The sequence below is a fragment of the Oncorhynchus tshawytscha genome, linkage group LG06 (genome assembly GCF_018296145.1).
Source record: "Oncorhynchus tshawytscha isolate Ot180627B linkage group LG06, Otsh_v2.0, whole genome shotgun sequence".
NCBI lineage: Eukaryota > Metazoa > Chordata > Actinopteri > Salmoniformes > Salmonidae > Oncorhynchus > Oncorhynchus tshawytscha.
The window spans coordinates 20656407-20672252 of record NC_056434.1 but is presented as its reverse complement, the minus strand read 5'-3'; the positions used below and the strand labels follow the sequence as shown (position 1 = coordinate 20672252).

Genomic DNA, 15846 nt, shown 5'->3' with positions numbered 1-15846 from the left:
GTCAGTGTTTCTGCTTGAGTGATCAGGGACCTGCAACTATAGTTTTCCTTCACAGAAAATACATCAGTGCAACAATTTCAGCAGAAAATAGATTAATTTCATCAGATGACAACAAAAGTGCAACACTTTTGGCTAGCAGAAATTACAATAAGAAGCATTTTAGATCTGCGTTGCACCCCCTCCCCTTTTGCATCAGAACAGCATCAATTCATCTGGGAATGGACTCTACATGTTGACTGATTCCCAGTTGTGTCAAGTTGGCTGGATGTTCTTTTGGTGGTGGACCCCTCTTAATACACACAGGAAACTGTTGAGCGTGAAAAACCCAGCTCTATTGCAGTTCTTGACACATACCGGTGCACCTGGCGCCTACTACCATACCCTGTTCAAAGGCACTTGAATATTTTGTCTTGCCCATTCACCCACTGAATAGCACACACGTCTCAATTGTTTCTTTAACCTGTCTCCTCCCCTTCATCTACACTGATCAATAAGGGATCATAGCTTTTACCTGGTCAGTCTGTCATGGAAAGAGCAGGTGTTCCTAATGTTTTGTGCACTCAGTGTAGGCATCTCAATCAATTACATTTTTTACGTTGGGAGTACCAGTGCTATGAAATGTTTTAATTTAGAGCCCTGCGTCTAACACATACTTAAGCCAATATGCTGGTAACAAAACCTGAGCTTGAATCTTTGGAGCAGGCTATCTGTATATGATGAAAAACATCATCATCACACTTTGTTTTGAACTGGAAGTGCTTTACTGCTGACATGCACACTTTTTGGGACCACATCAACAGTGGACAAATGAACAACATACTGACATATCCCTTTAAATCTATTCTGTTACAGGTGTTTGTGAATCTTGATGCAAATTAAAGTATCTATCAACATCAGGGATTACTTATCCTTACATCAAATACAGAACTCTAAGCCCTGAGACATGCAACCACGAGTTGCCCTCCTGGAACTCTACAAAAGTTCCAAGTATTTGCTCATGTAACAGTATAGCTTTAGACCGTCCCCTCGCCCATACCCGGGCGCGAACCAGGGACACTCTGCACACATTAACAACAGTCACCCCTCGAAGCATCGTTACCCATCGCTCCACAAAAGCCGCAGCTCATGCAGAGCAAGGGGAACTACTACTTCAAGGTCTCAGAGCAAGTAACGTCACTGATTGAAACGCTATTTAGCGCGCACCGCTAACTAAGCTAGCCGTTTCACATCCGTTACAGTCACCCCCCTTTTGACCTTCCTCCTTTTCCGCAGCAACCAGTGATCTGGGTCAACAGCATCAATGTAACAGTATAACATTAGACCATCCCCTCGCCCATACCCGGGCGCGAACCAGGGACACTCTGCACACATTAACAACAGTCACCCCTCGAAGCATCGTTACCCATCGCTCCACAAAAGCCGCGGCCCTTGCAGAGCAAGGGGAACTACTACTTCAAGGTCTCAGAGCAAGTGACGTCACCGATTGAAACGCTATTTAGCGCGCACCGCTAACTAAGCTAGCCGTTTCACATCCGTTACACTAACATTGATCTCGAACCAAGCCTTGAAGGAATCCACAACAAGGAAAATGTATAGCCACAACCGATTGCAATTGTACCAAACAAGGTGGCTTGGGATAAATTCCCTATTGAATTTAACCTTCAAACCACACGTTCCTGGTGACAAGGGATATATGTGATCTGCACAGACTATCCTATGAGTGATAATCTCGCATTTCAGCTAAATTACTTCAAAACACAGATCACAAATCCCCTAAATCTAGACAAACATACCAAAAGACTCCACACACATTCATATCCGATTACATTTCTTGGAATTGGCCTGCGGGACGAAGTGGGCATAAAAAAAAGTGTTCTCTCCCACAGCACTGAACAGACAGAGGGTATCCCAATGAACAAAAGACTACACAGTCCTATTGTGTCACATCCACAGCAACCAAAACAAAACAGTAACCAACCTACAGCCACTACTGCCTACCTGGAAGCTATTGAAGCTGTGACAGTGACACACATTCTATAGGTGGGCTAGATGAAGCTCAGTCAGCACCTACACTAGTGTGGCACCTACACTAGTGTGACATCAGTTCAGCACACAGCTAGCTGGCCTGGTTGCGACACAGGCAGGCAGCAGGGCACCCGGATGCTTAGTCCCCCTCTTGGATGAGTGCCTTGATGCTGTATTTGTGTGGCTGCCGCACTGAGTGTTCCAGAGTTGCCATGTCAGCACTGGCCAGTTAAAACAGACAGTGGGAGCTATTGTTAGGAGAAGAACTGGAAAAATTTAGCAATACCATAGCCCTTGCTTCTTCATCCACGACTCTTGCTAAACCTGGAGTAATTGAGAATGTTCTGAGGCATTCCAGAGAAGGAGTGTGATCACATTTTGTAACAGTTTCCATGAGTTTATATTTTTATGATGTCGCAAACATCTGTCCGCTAGTCAACTCAATGCATTAATCATATGAAAATAGAGGACAGGATAAGTCATATGGTTCTCATAAAAAGTCACGACTCAAATATATAGGACACCAGTAGACACAAGGACATCATTCTTGAATAGCCCATTTGGCCTACCTAACTGGTTAACAGGTGTAGATTTCCCTATGGAATACCAGAGCCAACCCCAAATGTCTGATGAGCTTCACAGCTTCATGTTGAAAGAGTGGAGCCTCTCATTTGTGAATCTACACAATGAGGAACCATGCTTGAATTGAGCTGCCTGTTGACCCCTTGGGCAATGAGTTGCCATGTTGAAGATGATGGCCTGCACTAAGTACACAACTCAGTCGTCAATGGCTCAAGAGTACGTTTAAAAATAAAACAATCTTCCTCTGCCATCCAGGATCTGAAATAATAGGTCAACTGAAAGCAATTTCTTGGTAGAATTCTGTCCTGTTGCCTTCACCTGTCAAACCAGTCCAGAGGAGTCAAGGAGAGAAATATGCTATTGTGACAGACTCGAAGTGGGGTGCTCTCTTCTTCCTAAAACTAAGGCTCATTGGTCAGCGTTCACATTTATATTGACCATCCACACACCTGATCACCAAAGTTCTAATATTTTCTGGATTACTAGGTTTAGGCTGAATCCAGCACAAACACAGCGTTCCTCAAGTGGTAGAGCTGTTCTGTTTCTGACATGAGGAATCGGTAGACTTGGTACACACAGTTGAGTCAATATGAAGTCCAACAGGGTAAACATGAAGAGTACAGACATGAGATTCCTCCCCCACCTCTCAGAATAGCCTAGGGCCTGAGGGTTGGTGAGATCTGGTGACCAACACAGCTAATGTCCTATAGTAGGCCTATTCTCTCAATACAAAGAAAATAAACATATGGATAGACAAGGCATAGCCTAGAAATGTGCACAATACCACCACAGGACAGATCCCAAAAGAGACAACCTGATGTGTTGCCCTCTGAAAAATGTTTAGGAATCATTAAACAGGGCCACATTATGTGACATATCATAGGGACATTGTCATTTGCTCCCTCCCTGGAGCTCTAGTCGTAACATGCACATCAAATTTGCTAATGAAGTCTCTTCTAAAGATAATATGAGCATGTGCATCTATAGGTTGGTTCTACCTCATACTACACACCCTGACTTGAATCCCTGCACTGGCCCTGCTGCTAGTAGGCTATAGCCTATTAGTAGTACATGAATCGGAAGCCCCCGTAAGGCCCCAGAAACCAATCCTCCATGACTACCTCCCTACAGTGTCAGGAAGCTGGTCTCAGGGAAACCAAAGCTTGTGACTGGTTGACTCAGACCATGCGTGGCTGGCCCTCCTACATTTGCTGTTAACCACTCAATGACGCTGTACACTTCCCTGGCCAGTGATAACAGCAGAGAGAGGACACCAGCCCTCTATCTCCCATCTGTTTATCTGACCGGCAGCCAATCCATAGTTGTCTCCCATTCCCTTATAACCTCATCGCTCAAGATGACCATGCTACGACCTGTTCAACAATCAATCGGTACCATTTCCCACTGCTGTCCTTGAAGGTGCCCTGCTGCTTTGCTATTATAATAATATATCAGCCAGACATATGGATGGATGGAAAAGATATTCATCCCTCCATATAGTGCAGTAGGCTTCTAAATTAGCCCTAAATTGAGGAGCATTACAAGTGACCGACGCAGAGCTGAAAATTGTATTATTACAGAGGCGCCCCTTTATCAGTGAATCTCCAGTCATTAATCAGCTGAGGAGGGTCTGACATCTCTCTGGGAAATCACAGGTACAGCTTGCTCTCTGCGGGGCTGAAATGGATGCTAGATAAGCACCAAACAAATTTTTTTAAATTCTAGCCCATGCATTCTGTAAGCTTTCAATAATGGATGAACATACTAGGCCTATAGTAATAACCACTACATACTAGAGGTCGACCGATTAATCAGAATGGCCGATTAATTAGGGCCGATTTCAAGTTTTCATAACAATCGGAAATCGGTATTTTTATGCACCAATTTTGCCCATTTTTATTTTATTGATTTTTACACCTTTATTTAATCTTTATTTAACTATGCAAGTCAGTTAAGAACACATTCTTATTTTCAATGACGGCCTAGGAACGAGGCAGAACGACAGATTTACCTTGTCAGCTCGGGGGATCCATTCTGGCAATCTTACAGTTAACTAGTCCAACGCTCTAACCACCTGCCTCACGAGGAGCCTGCCTGTTACACAAATGCAGTAAGCCAAGGTAAGTTGCTAGCTAGCATTAAACTTATCTTATAAAAAACAATCAATCAACAACTGTCGTTGCTCCAATGTGTACTTAACCATAAACATCAATGCCTTTCTTAAAATCAATGCACAAGTATATATTTTTAAATCTGCATATTTAGCTAAAAGAAATCCAGGTTAGCAGGCAATATTGACCAGGTGAAATTGTGTCACTTCTCTTGCGTTCTTTGCACGCAGAGTCAGGGTATATGCAACAGTTTGGGCTGCCTGGCTCTTTGCGAACTAATTTGCCAGAATTTTACGTAATTATGACATAACATTTTAGGTTATGCAATGTAACAGGAACATTTTAGACTCATGGATGCCACACTTAGATAAAATACGGAACGGAATAAACGTTTTGTTTTCGAGGTGATAGTTTCCGGATTTGACCTAAGACTCATATTTCTGTGTATTTATTATAGTTAGGTCTATGATTTGATATTTGATAGAGCAGTCTGACTGAGGGGTGGTAGGCAGCAACAGGCTCGTAATAGTCAAAGGTATATGGTTTAGAGAGAAATAGTCGATGCGTTATAATTCCTGTAATAACTTGCGGCTGAACTTGAAAGGGGTTCCTTCGTTATTTTACCATTCATGTCTTCCATAGAGAATGTCTTGATCTACTTCAAATAAGGTCTGTGTTTCGTGCAGGCTTAAACCGCCTCGGCGTTTTGATACCCGTGTAAATCTCACTAGGATAAGGTAACATTTGTCAAAATATTAAGGTGTTATGGGAATTATGACTCGCACTTTGGTAGTCAATTCTTACCATGTCCATTATTAAAATAGGATTTCCTGCAAATAGAAATTACAGTTTTTGTTAAATCTAGAATTGGCTTCCTATTTCGCAACAAAGCATCCTTCACTCATGCTGCTAAACATACCCTTGTAAAACTGACCATCCTACCAGTCCTCGACTTTGGCGATGTCATTTACAAAATAGCCTCCAATACCCTACTCAACAAATTGGATGCAGTCTATCACAGTGCAATCCGTTTTATCACCAAAGCCCCATATACTACCCACCATTGCGACCTGTACGCTCTCATTGGCTGGCCCTCGCTTCATACTCGTCGCCAAACCCACTGGCTCCATGTCATCTACAAGACCCTGCTAGGTAAAGTCCCCCCTTATCTCAGCTCGCTGGTCACCATAGCATCTCCCACCTGTAGCACACGCTCCAGCAGGTATATCTCTCTAGTCACCCCCAAAACCAATTCTTTCTTTGGCCGCCTCTCCTTCCAGTTCTCTGCTGCCAATGACTGAACGAACTACAAAAATCTCTGAAACTGGAAACACTTATCTCCCTCACTAGCTTTAAGCACCAACTGTCAGAGCAGCTCACAGATTACTGCACCTGTACATAGCCCACCTATAATTTAGCCCAAACAACTACCTCTTTCCCAACTGTATTTAATTTTTATTTATTTATTTATTTTGCTCCTTTGCACCCCATTATTTTTATTTCTACTTTGCACATTCTTCCATTGCAAAACTACCATTCCAGTGTTTTACTTGCTATATTGTATTTACTTTGCCACCATGGCCTTTTTTGCCTTTACCTCCCTTCTCACCTCATTTGCTCACATTGTATATAGACTTGTTTATACTGTATTATTGACTGTATGTTTGTTTTACTCCATGTGTAACTCTGTGTCGTTGTATCTGTCGAACTGCTTTGCTTTATCTTGGCCAGGTCGCAATTGTAAATGAGAACTTGTTCTCAACTTGCCTACCTGGTTAAATAAAGGTAAAATAAAATAAATAAAAAAACAGTTTTTGTTTTCAACATTCATCACAGGTAACTTAAAACTCTATTTTTATTCAAACAGTTGAGAGTATTTGTCTCCTAAGCAGCCTCTTCAGTATCATTGTCACTTCAGAGCTGTGTGTGTGTTTTACAGATGGCAGAGAAAAGCAGAGCACCAGTGTGGGACTATTACATGGAATTGGCACCAGGGAAAGCAAGGTGTCTTATTTGTAATAAAGATGTAAGCATGGGGTCAGCAACGGCTAAATCAACAAATACCACCAACCTGTGGAATCACCTTAAAGAACACCCATCCAAAAGCCCATATGTATTATATTAAGTTAAAATAAAAGTGTTCATTCAGTATTGTTGCAATTGTCATTATTACAAAAATGTGTATATATAATTTTTAAAATCAGCCGTTTAAATCGGTATCGGCTTTTTTTGTCCTCCAATAATCGGTATCGGTGTTGAAAAATCATAATCAGTCGACCTCTACTACATACTAACCTCTCATACGAGGTAAAATGACCTAATGAGGTCGAGTGTCCATAGTGCATCAATCTTATTCACCACAAAACAATTTACAGTCACACTGCAACAGGAACTGTTACTTTGTGGTCACTTGAATTACGACAGACACACTGGCTTGTAATGAAAGTAATCACCCGTATGAGGTATCTGTTGAGCATGAAAAACCCAGCAGCCTTGCAGTTTTTGGGGTAAACTGGTGCACATGGCACTTACTACCATACCCCGTTCAAAGGCACTAAAATATTTTGTCTTCCCCATTCACCCTCAGAATGGCACACATACACAGCTTCAAAATCATTCATAATCCCTCCATCAGTGCTCAGACTGTCCACAATAGGCTGAGAGAGGCTGGACTGAGGGCTTGTAGGCATGTTGTAAGGCAGGTCCTCACCAGTCTTCACCAGCAACAACGTCGCCTATGGGAACAAACCCACCGTAGCTGAACCAGACAAGACTGGCAAAAAGTGCTCTTCACGGACGAGTCGTGATTTTGTCTCACCAGGGGTGATGGTCGGATTTGCATTTATCGTCGAAGGAATGAGCATTACATTGGGGCCTGCATTCTGGAGCGGGATCGATTTGGAGGTGGAGGGTCCGTCATGTCACAGCATCCTCAGACTGAGCTTGTTGTCATTGCAGGCAATCTCAACGTTGTGTCCCTCATGTGGTACCCTTCCTGCAGGCTCATCCTGACATGACCCTCCAACATGACAATGCCACCAGCCATAGTGCTCGTTCTGTGCGTGATGTCCTGCAAGACAGAAACGTCAGTGTTCTGCCATAGCCAGCGAAGAGCCCGGATCTCAATCCCATTGAGCACGCCTGTTGGATCAGAGGGTGCGGGCTAGGGCCATTCCCCCCAGAAATGTCAGGGGAACGTGCAGGTGCCTTGGTGGAAGAGTGGGGTAACATCTCACAGTAAGAACTGGCAAATCTGGTGTAGTCCATGAGGAGATGCACTGCAGTGCTTAATGCAGCTGGTGGCCACACCAGATACTGGCTGTTAATTTTGATTTTGCCCCCCCTTTGTTCAGGGACACATTATTCCATTTTTGTTAGTCACATATCTGTGGAACTTGTTCAGTTTGTCTCAGTTGTTGATTATTATGTTCATACAAATATTTACACATGTTAAGTTTGCTGACAATAAACACAGTTGACAGTGAGAGGACTTTTCTTTTTTTGCTGAGTTTAGTATGGAGCTGTGGCTCTGAGTATTGTTTCTTCGTCCTATGCAATGTATTCCCACTCAATTTGGTGGAATTTTCTCCCCCTGTTCAGAGAAATTACTTGTTAGCTTGCCATGAATATTTCATGAATATGGATTTGTTAGCTTTATGTCCTACATCCTGATAGTACCAGGTTATGACCACTAGATGATGCTGTTTCGGCTATCAGGTGATTATTTTTTCTCTTTCTCAAAAGTGCACTGCAAATGCGAGCGGTTTCACATGACAAATGAAAATATCCTTCAGAAATGTAATAGAGGGAAAATCTAAAGATGCAACAACAAGCATGGGTTGGAAATATGACTAGGTTGTGTCTTTGGCTGCCGGACAATGAAAGACAGTTGAGAACATGAGGGAAATACTGGTTTCAATGGCATATGAAGAAGTGTTTCTAAAATAATCTCCTTAACATTCCTATGGTTGGAACATGGCAAGACCTTCCACATCCAGATTTTAACCAATTACATTTATGGTTCAATAGTTTCAAAATGTTGACTGCCTCCGCTCAGATTGCAAGGTGGGTGACGTTGCAGTGTGCAAAAGGCACTGGCCTTAAGTCTCCTATCGGAATGAACATGCCTCAAATATGTGGACAGAACCAAGCCTTTAGATATTAATAATGATCCTACATTACAATTGTCAAGATCCCAGAAATGTTCCATATGCACAAAAATCTTATTTTGCTCAAATTGTAATCAAATTTGTTTACATCCCTGTTAATAATGAGCATTTCTCCTTTTCCAAGATAATCCATCCCCCTGACAGGTGTGGCATATCAAGGAGCTGATTAAACAGCATGATCATTAAACAGGTTCACCTTGTGCTGGGAACAACAAAAGGCCCCTAAAATGTGCAGTTTTGTCACACAACACAATGCCACAGATGTCTCAAGTTGAGGTAGCATGCAATCGGCACGTTGACTGCAGGAATGTCCACCAGAGCTATTGCCAGAGAATTGAATGTTAATTTCTCTACCATAAGCCACCAATGTCATTTTAGATCATTTGCCAATACGTCCAACCGGCCTCGCAACCTCAGACCACGTGTAACCACGCCAGCCCAGGAACTTCACATCCGGCTTCTTCACCTGCGGAATCAACTGAAACCAGCCACCCGGACATCTGGTGAAACTGGGGAGTATTTTTGTCCGTAATAAATCCCTTTTGTGGGGAGAAACTCATTCTGATTGGCTGGGCCTGGCTCCCAAGTGGCACCTGCCCAGTCATGTGAAATGCATAGATTAGGGCCTAATTCGTTTATTTCAATTGACTGATTTCCTTATATGAACGGTAACTCAATAAAATCATTGAAATTATTGCATGTTGAGTTTATATTTTTGTTCAGTATATGTAATAAAACGTCTCATTAAAGTTTGGCTACATTTTCAGGTGCCTCCCTTATGTCAGCATCGGTTTGGACTTGATGGGCTGTAGCCAATATGCATAGCCAATATGGATATTTGGGTTAATGGCCTTGGTGCCCTAGCAGATGTTGGTGCCATGGCAGATGGGCACCTCTTGAAGACTAAATGTCCTTGCCCCTAAAATCACGAAATTCCAGGCCTGCTATATACACTCATTGTTGAGGTGGGGGGTGTGTGTGTGGCTTTTGACCATTTCTTTGGATTCATCATGTTTTACTAATGGTTGGAAAACAGTTTGATCCAAATGGGATGTTTACGACTATAATATTATTTATATGAATCCTATAAATTAAACTACCCAATTTGGCTCTAATCAATTTCTCAGAGATCAAATTATATTTCAACAAAATAATGTTGCAGGTATGCTAATCGTATCGGGTTTTTTTACTACAGAAACGATGTCAGAACATTCTGAGATGGTGGGTGTCATGGCTTGCTGAAATGACATGGAACTACCCGAATGAGTACTTTAATCATGACACAGAACCATAATAACTGCTTGCTTGCCATACTGAATGTGGCGCGCACATCGTCCACCAAAAAAAAAAGTACATATACATACACACACTTTTAATGAATGAGAGAACATTCAACTACACATCAAAATAAAAACGTGTTCACTCAATTCTGCGAGAATACCGGCTTCTGATAACAAATATACAATTATTCAATATCCTTTGTTGTACTGTGATACAGTAAAAAAAAAAAATTAAAAAGTGAATTACAACAACAACCTGTCTCCCACCACAGTCCAACCAAATCGATGTTCCAACTCGCTAACAACATAGCTAACTAAAGCCAGGTCGCGAGTTAGCATAGCTGACACTTGATTTCTATTACGGGGAACACAATTAAAAACGTCCTGATCGTGTTTGGGTTACATTTATTCTTAAAATGTATAATATTTCGTGTATATAAACCAGTGAGTGGTGGGATTCAACAAATTCCCACTCATGACAAGCTAACGTAAGCAGGCTGGCTAGCTAACGAACTCGCTCGGACACTCGCATGTACAGACAGACAGCCACTCCGGGATTCAGTCACAAAAATAATAAAGGAATCAAATTTGAGAGTCGAAATCAATTTGTTGTTTTTGGCCTAGTTTAATGCATGTTGTAAAGAAAATACTTGTATCCGACTTTTAGAACATTAACCGGTACAAGTTTACATGCATTCTTTGACTTTTGAAACGGTTTGTTCTGACTTTGCAGTGGCTAGCGAATTACAGTTAGCGAGAGACACACAAACCATTACCTAGGCTAGCACTCACAGCAGTTAGCCAGTTAGGTAAGGATATAATTACGTTAACGACTGGAAATAAGTTTAACTTCGTCTGCTTAATTAAATTCAAAATCAATATTACTTTAACCCATCAATTGAAATTATATCTTAACTTACGGAGAAGAGGTGTCGCTGTAACGCTTTTCACTTGTTTTGACAGACTATTTACTCCTGTAATTCGATGAAGAAAAAAAAAAAAACGATCCCGGGGATCCCCTCTTCAGCCCTGCCCGCTGCCACTCCGGTTGCCAAATAATGAGCTTCTCTCTCATACATGGAACACAGCGTCACATCACTAAGCATGTGGTCACACAAGGTGGCAACCGAGTCCGATTACATTAGTGCCACTGACTATATCATGTGTGTAAAAATAAATTTCAAAAGTCCAGTTTTCAGTAGCCTGTCTCGTCATTGCAATGCTTTGCCCCACAACCACCACAGGAATACTTTCCATCATTCTACCTACCTCACACCAGTGCTGTAATCAATTGTCAATTCACCAATTATCAATGTCTGACATGAATTAATGTCTTTAAAAAATTCAATTACTGTCTCTCCATGAAACTAACAGAGCATTTATTTATTTTTTACAAAAAAATGTAAAAATCTCGTCCTATAGCTAGTCAATGGAAACGGTTAATGATGTGTAAATATTTCTCATATTGTCATCATGGCACTTGACAATTCAGTGCTTTGAATCCTCCCTAAAACAACCATGGGCAGCTCTTTCATTCACAGTCCATGCAACAGTAAACAACAACAACAAACAAACACAATATTGGTACCAACGTGTAACATACCAGATGTATGAATGTACTATGTGATGTCTCCACTGTCTTTCAATGAGTCCGGACCAATCTCAATAATTCTCCTGATCATGTCTTTGGGGGCATGAGGATCTTTGAACAGTATCTCAGTGCACACATGTCAGTTATTGCGAGAGAGGGACAGAGAGAGAACAAGAGCGAGAGAGAGAGACTACGGAATCAGAGACAAGTAACAGAAGTGGGAACTGGGGGCTGAATAAAATTATCCAATTTTGGGGTAAATTCCACCAATGAAACCCCTGAATATCACAATCACACTGCAGTGATATCAATATTATCCCCCTGACTAAGTAATGCTGTGAACCTAATTCCAATCTGAAGTGAACCAAACCTAATACTCATCACCTGGGCCGATAGAAGTGTCTTCAAACTAACTAACCTTGGTGCCCTCATTAATTTAATCAGTTATGAATTCAGACATGCAAGCATATACATTGGCCAAAAGTGTGTCTTATGCCTGAACTCTCAGGTTTGATCCAAAAAAGTTCCGGTGGCATACGGTTGGCATCCTCTTCTAAAGGAGTTGGTGACATTCCCTTCCTTGGATGGATCAGTGTGGGAAAACAACCTCAAGAAACAGGAGCAATTAAACCGTACCTATGCACTCTGCACAATCCATTTTAATAGGGGCCAAATGTCAAGCGATGTGTAAAGTGTCAGAAACCTGTTCTTTAGAGAAAATTGAGAAATAGTGCTTTATAGCTTCAAACCAGTACACAAAAAGAAGATGAGTCATATCAATGTCGGCACAATGTGTGACACTGGCTTAAAGCAACAAGGCACTATCAACTTAATCCCCACTGAAGTACAGGAGCAAAAACAAGGAAATACCCCTCCCTGTCACGATCAACAGGACTCACTATTTGGCAGGAAGCGTCTCCTTTCAGAACTGTTTATGCTGACACTGATCACCAAACAAGCATCACTGCCCAAAAACATTTATGAACATACGTAAAAATCTAACAACATATTACTTTCTAAAATGACGTGCAAATTGAGAGGCTGATTCGTATAAATTGATTGCATTTTTTTGGGGTGAACAGAAATTGTTGTAAACTTGTTGAGTGTGCAAGTCATATCAAAGGAGAGACAGCCATGACATCTGCATGGCTGACTGGTAACAAAGACTGTCATGTGACCATTACTGGCTGACCATTAGGTCGGTATTTATCCCTGCAGTAATTCACCATCAGGAGTGATTCAGCATTCCTGAATATTCCTGAATAAGGAACATTAAACGAGATCGACAAATCAGACGCAGCAGTCAAAGGGAAAGAGTAGTTTTACAAGGTATCCTCCTCTGTCCTGTGCCTGAATGATACTCTCCCCAAAATAACTCAACTCTGAATCTCATGTTGGACCCACAAGATACATGATGTCTTGTCTTGTCTTGTCTTTATGGGCCCATGTATTGTACTGTGTAGTTAGTTGGGGACAATTTATTTTATGAAAGTGATATAATGATAACTATAAAGGAAATTATTCCTATGTAACTGCACAGTACAATATGAATATAGATGACTACTGTGTGAATAAGGAGTTAAGTCAATGTATCTCTAAAATATAAATGTATGTAGGCTATATAAAAGTACTGCATATTTATCACAACCCACTGAACACAGACGTCAATTTAACGTCTACTCCACGTTGGTTCAACGTAATTTCATTGAAATGGCGAGGAAACAACGTTGATTCAACCAGTGTGTGCCCAATGGGAACATGGTAGTGGGAAAAGTCATGATGAACTCAATATAGAACTCACTTCTAATAAACACTAAGTACACTTACTGACAAACATTCCATAACACTTTGGTTGCAAATACCATGTTTATACAGACTGCTATCCAAAAATGATTGAAAAACTGTGTAATCGTTTAAAAACACATGCATTGAATAAAATATGGCAAGCACTCAAACTTTGTGTCCATATATTTGTTGTTTCCAACTGTGGTAATTTAAAAATTATTTGAGATGTGTATTCAAAAATGCAGGTGGGTTTTTATGACAGGGCCAAATGATACTGAAATTCACAGTCTCAAATCAGGTTTATCAAAACACAGCTCAAATGGGGGCCCTGCTGGTCCATGAAATAACTGCACTTGGTGGACAAGAAATTAAAATCTTATATTACTATTGAATTCAAAAGTTGTGCTACAAAATGATGACTAGTTGTGAAAATCCTCAGGAATTGGCTAGCAGCAGCAATTGTATTATTCATAGTGGATTCATATTAGTAAACTCAATGCATAAGGAAAATACCATCCATACAAAGTAAACCACGCTGTTAACCACAACAATCCTTAAATTAAAATAAATGATTGCGGGTGGTCATATCTGTTTGGATGCTTCTCTCTTTGTTCTTATATTTGTGTTCCAGCAGCCACCGAGTAGACTTCAGCAAGGACAACTTGTGCTTCCTCCTGGCATTTCTTTCCTCCTGCTCCTCAGTGGGGCCAAACAGTTCGGGTTCCTTTGGCCCAGTGTCTTTGGTACAAGTAGTGTGAGTGGTCATATATCTTTGGCTGCCTCTTTCTTTGTTATTCTCTTTGTGGTCCAGCAGCTGCAGAGTACCCTGGAACAAAGATGCCTCTGCCCTAGACCAGGCCTGCGTTTCCTCCTCTTCCTTAGTGGGGCAATAATACTTTTTAGCACAGTCTCCCAGCATCCTCCCATAGTATCCTTGTAAACCAATGTCACTGTTATTTATTTGGCTCAGCACTCTGTCAGCTGTCTGTAGCACGTTCTCCATGTTCTGGTAGTCCTCTGAGAGGGCTGCAGCCACCCTGCAGTGCTCCTGCTGCTGCCAATGCAGCTTATGGTGCTGCTCCTGAAGCTCTGATCGGAGGGGCTGCTACTGTGAGAGGACAGAATTGTGTTCGAAGATCCGAAATTGGTGGTCAGAGTAAAGGCTCTTGCACATGGACTTCAAGGCTTTGTTCTTTGTCTGCATGGCCCTGTACTAACTGGTCAGAGTCTGAAGTTTGTTCTGGAGGCCCTGGTAGTCTGCCTCAACGTCCTGGAACTTAGATTTGAGGCTGTGATGCTGGACTAGGAGGGTTTGATGTTTAGAGACCATTGTTTTCTGCTCTGAGATCAGATCCTAGTATTCAGCGAGGAGGCTGTGATGATCCCAGAGGAGTTCCTGATGCTCACCTGCTAACACTTGGTGCTGCCACATAAGTACTTGGTGCTGTGACTTCAGAGCCTCATATGCTGAGCTCTCTGTCTGGAGTCTCTCGCTCAGCTGGACACTGTAGACTTTTGCTGTGTCCAAAGCTGACTTCAGGTCTTTGACCATGGCCTCACCTTCCACAACCAGGCAGTGGCAGCGACTGCGTTCGGTCTGCAGGCTGGAAGTTAGGTCACTCTGTTCTTGCTTGCTCTTTTCCAGGGCTGGACTCTTCTCATGGAATTTCTCAGCCTTGACAATCTCCGAGGCCACAGCCTCCTCCAGGTCACTGGTGACTGCTCTGGTCTCATAAAGCTCCTCCAGCACACTCTAATGCTTGGTCGCCTCGAGGTCAGCCTGGAGCTTCTGTCTTCTGATCTTTCCCTTTGATAGTTCAGAGGTCATTTTGATGGTGCTTAGACTAATTTTTTGCATTTACCTGAAGGAAGGCCTTTACTTGAGCCCTCAGGTCCTGCCCTTGGGAGCTCAGATCTCGCTTTTCAGAGATCCCTCTCTCTCTCTTTTAGCTGGTCACTTTGAGCTTTATCTGCAGATGTAGCAGACTTCAACTCTTATAGGTCTTTCACCATAGCTGTTTGCTCCTGCCCTGTTCCTCTGCCAGCTCAGAGGCCCGTTGGTGAGAGATTATCCTTGGTTTTGCTCTGTTCCTGATTGGCCCATCAGCTCCAGCTCCTCAGCCTCAAGCTTCTTGATCTTGCGCTGCTCGGTTTTAAAGTCTGATGCAATGTTGTTGTCTCTCAGCCGGAGCTGTGTGTTTGTGCAATGCTCCTCTTCCAGTGAAGCATGTAGAACAGCTTTAGCTGCCCTTTCCTTCTTCAGAACCTCCCTCTGTGCAACCAACTCTGAATCCTCCCCATGG

General features: G+C 42.1%; 1 protein-coding gene across 9 annotated transcripts in view; it reads right to left on the bottom strand.

Annotated features, from left to right (window-relative positions):
- The window catches only part of LOC112244754 (transcriptional repressor p66-alpha), a 39367-nt gene extending 28197 nt beyond the window's left edge, over window positions 1–11170 (bottom strand). For 7 of the 9 annotated variants that reach the window (XM_024412522.2, XM_024412527.2, XM_024412524.2 and 4 more), the window contains exon 1: window positions 11088–11170. The gene's annotated coding sequence lies outside the window, so the exon portion shown is untranslated. The remainder of the gene's footprint in view (window positions 1–11087) is intronic. The other 2 variants (XM_042323065.1, XM_024412529.2) reach the window with 1 other exon arrangement.
- Between the last annotated feature and the right edge of the window lie 4676 nt (window positions 11171–15846).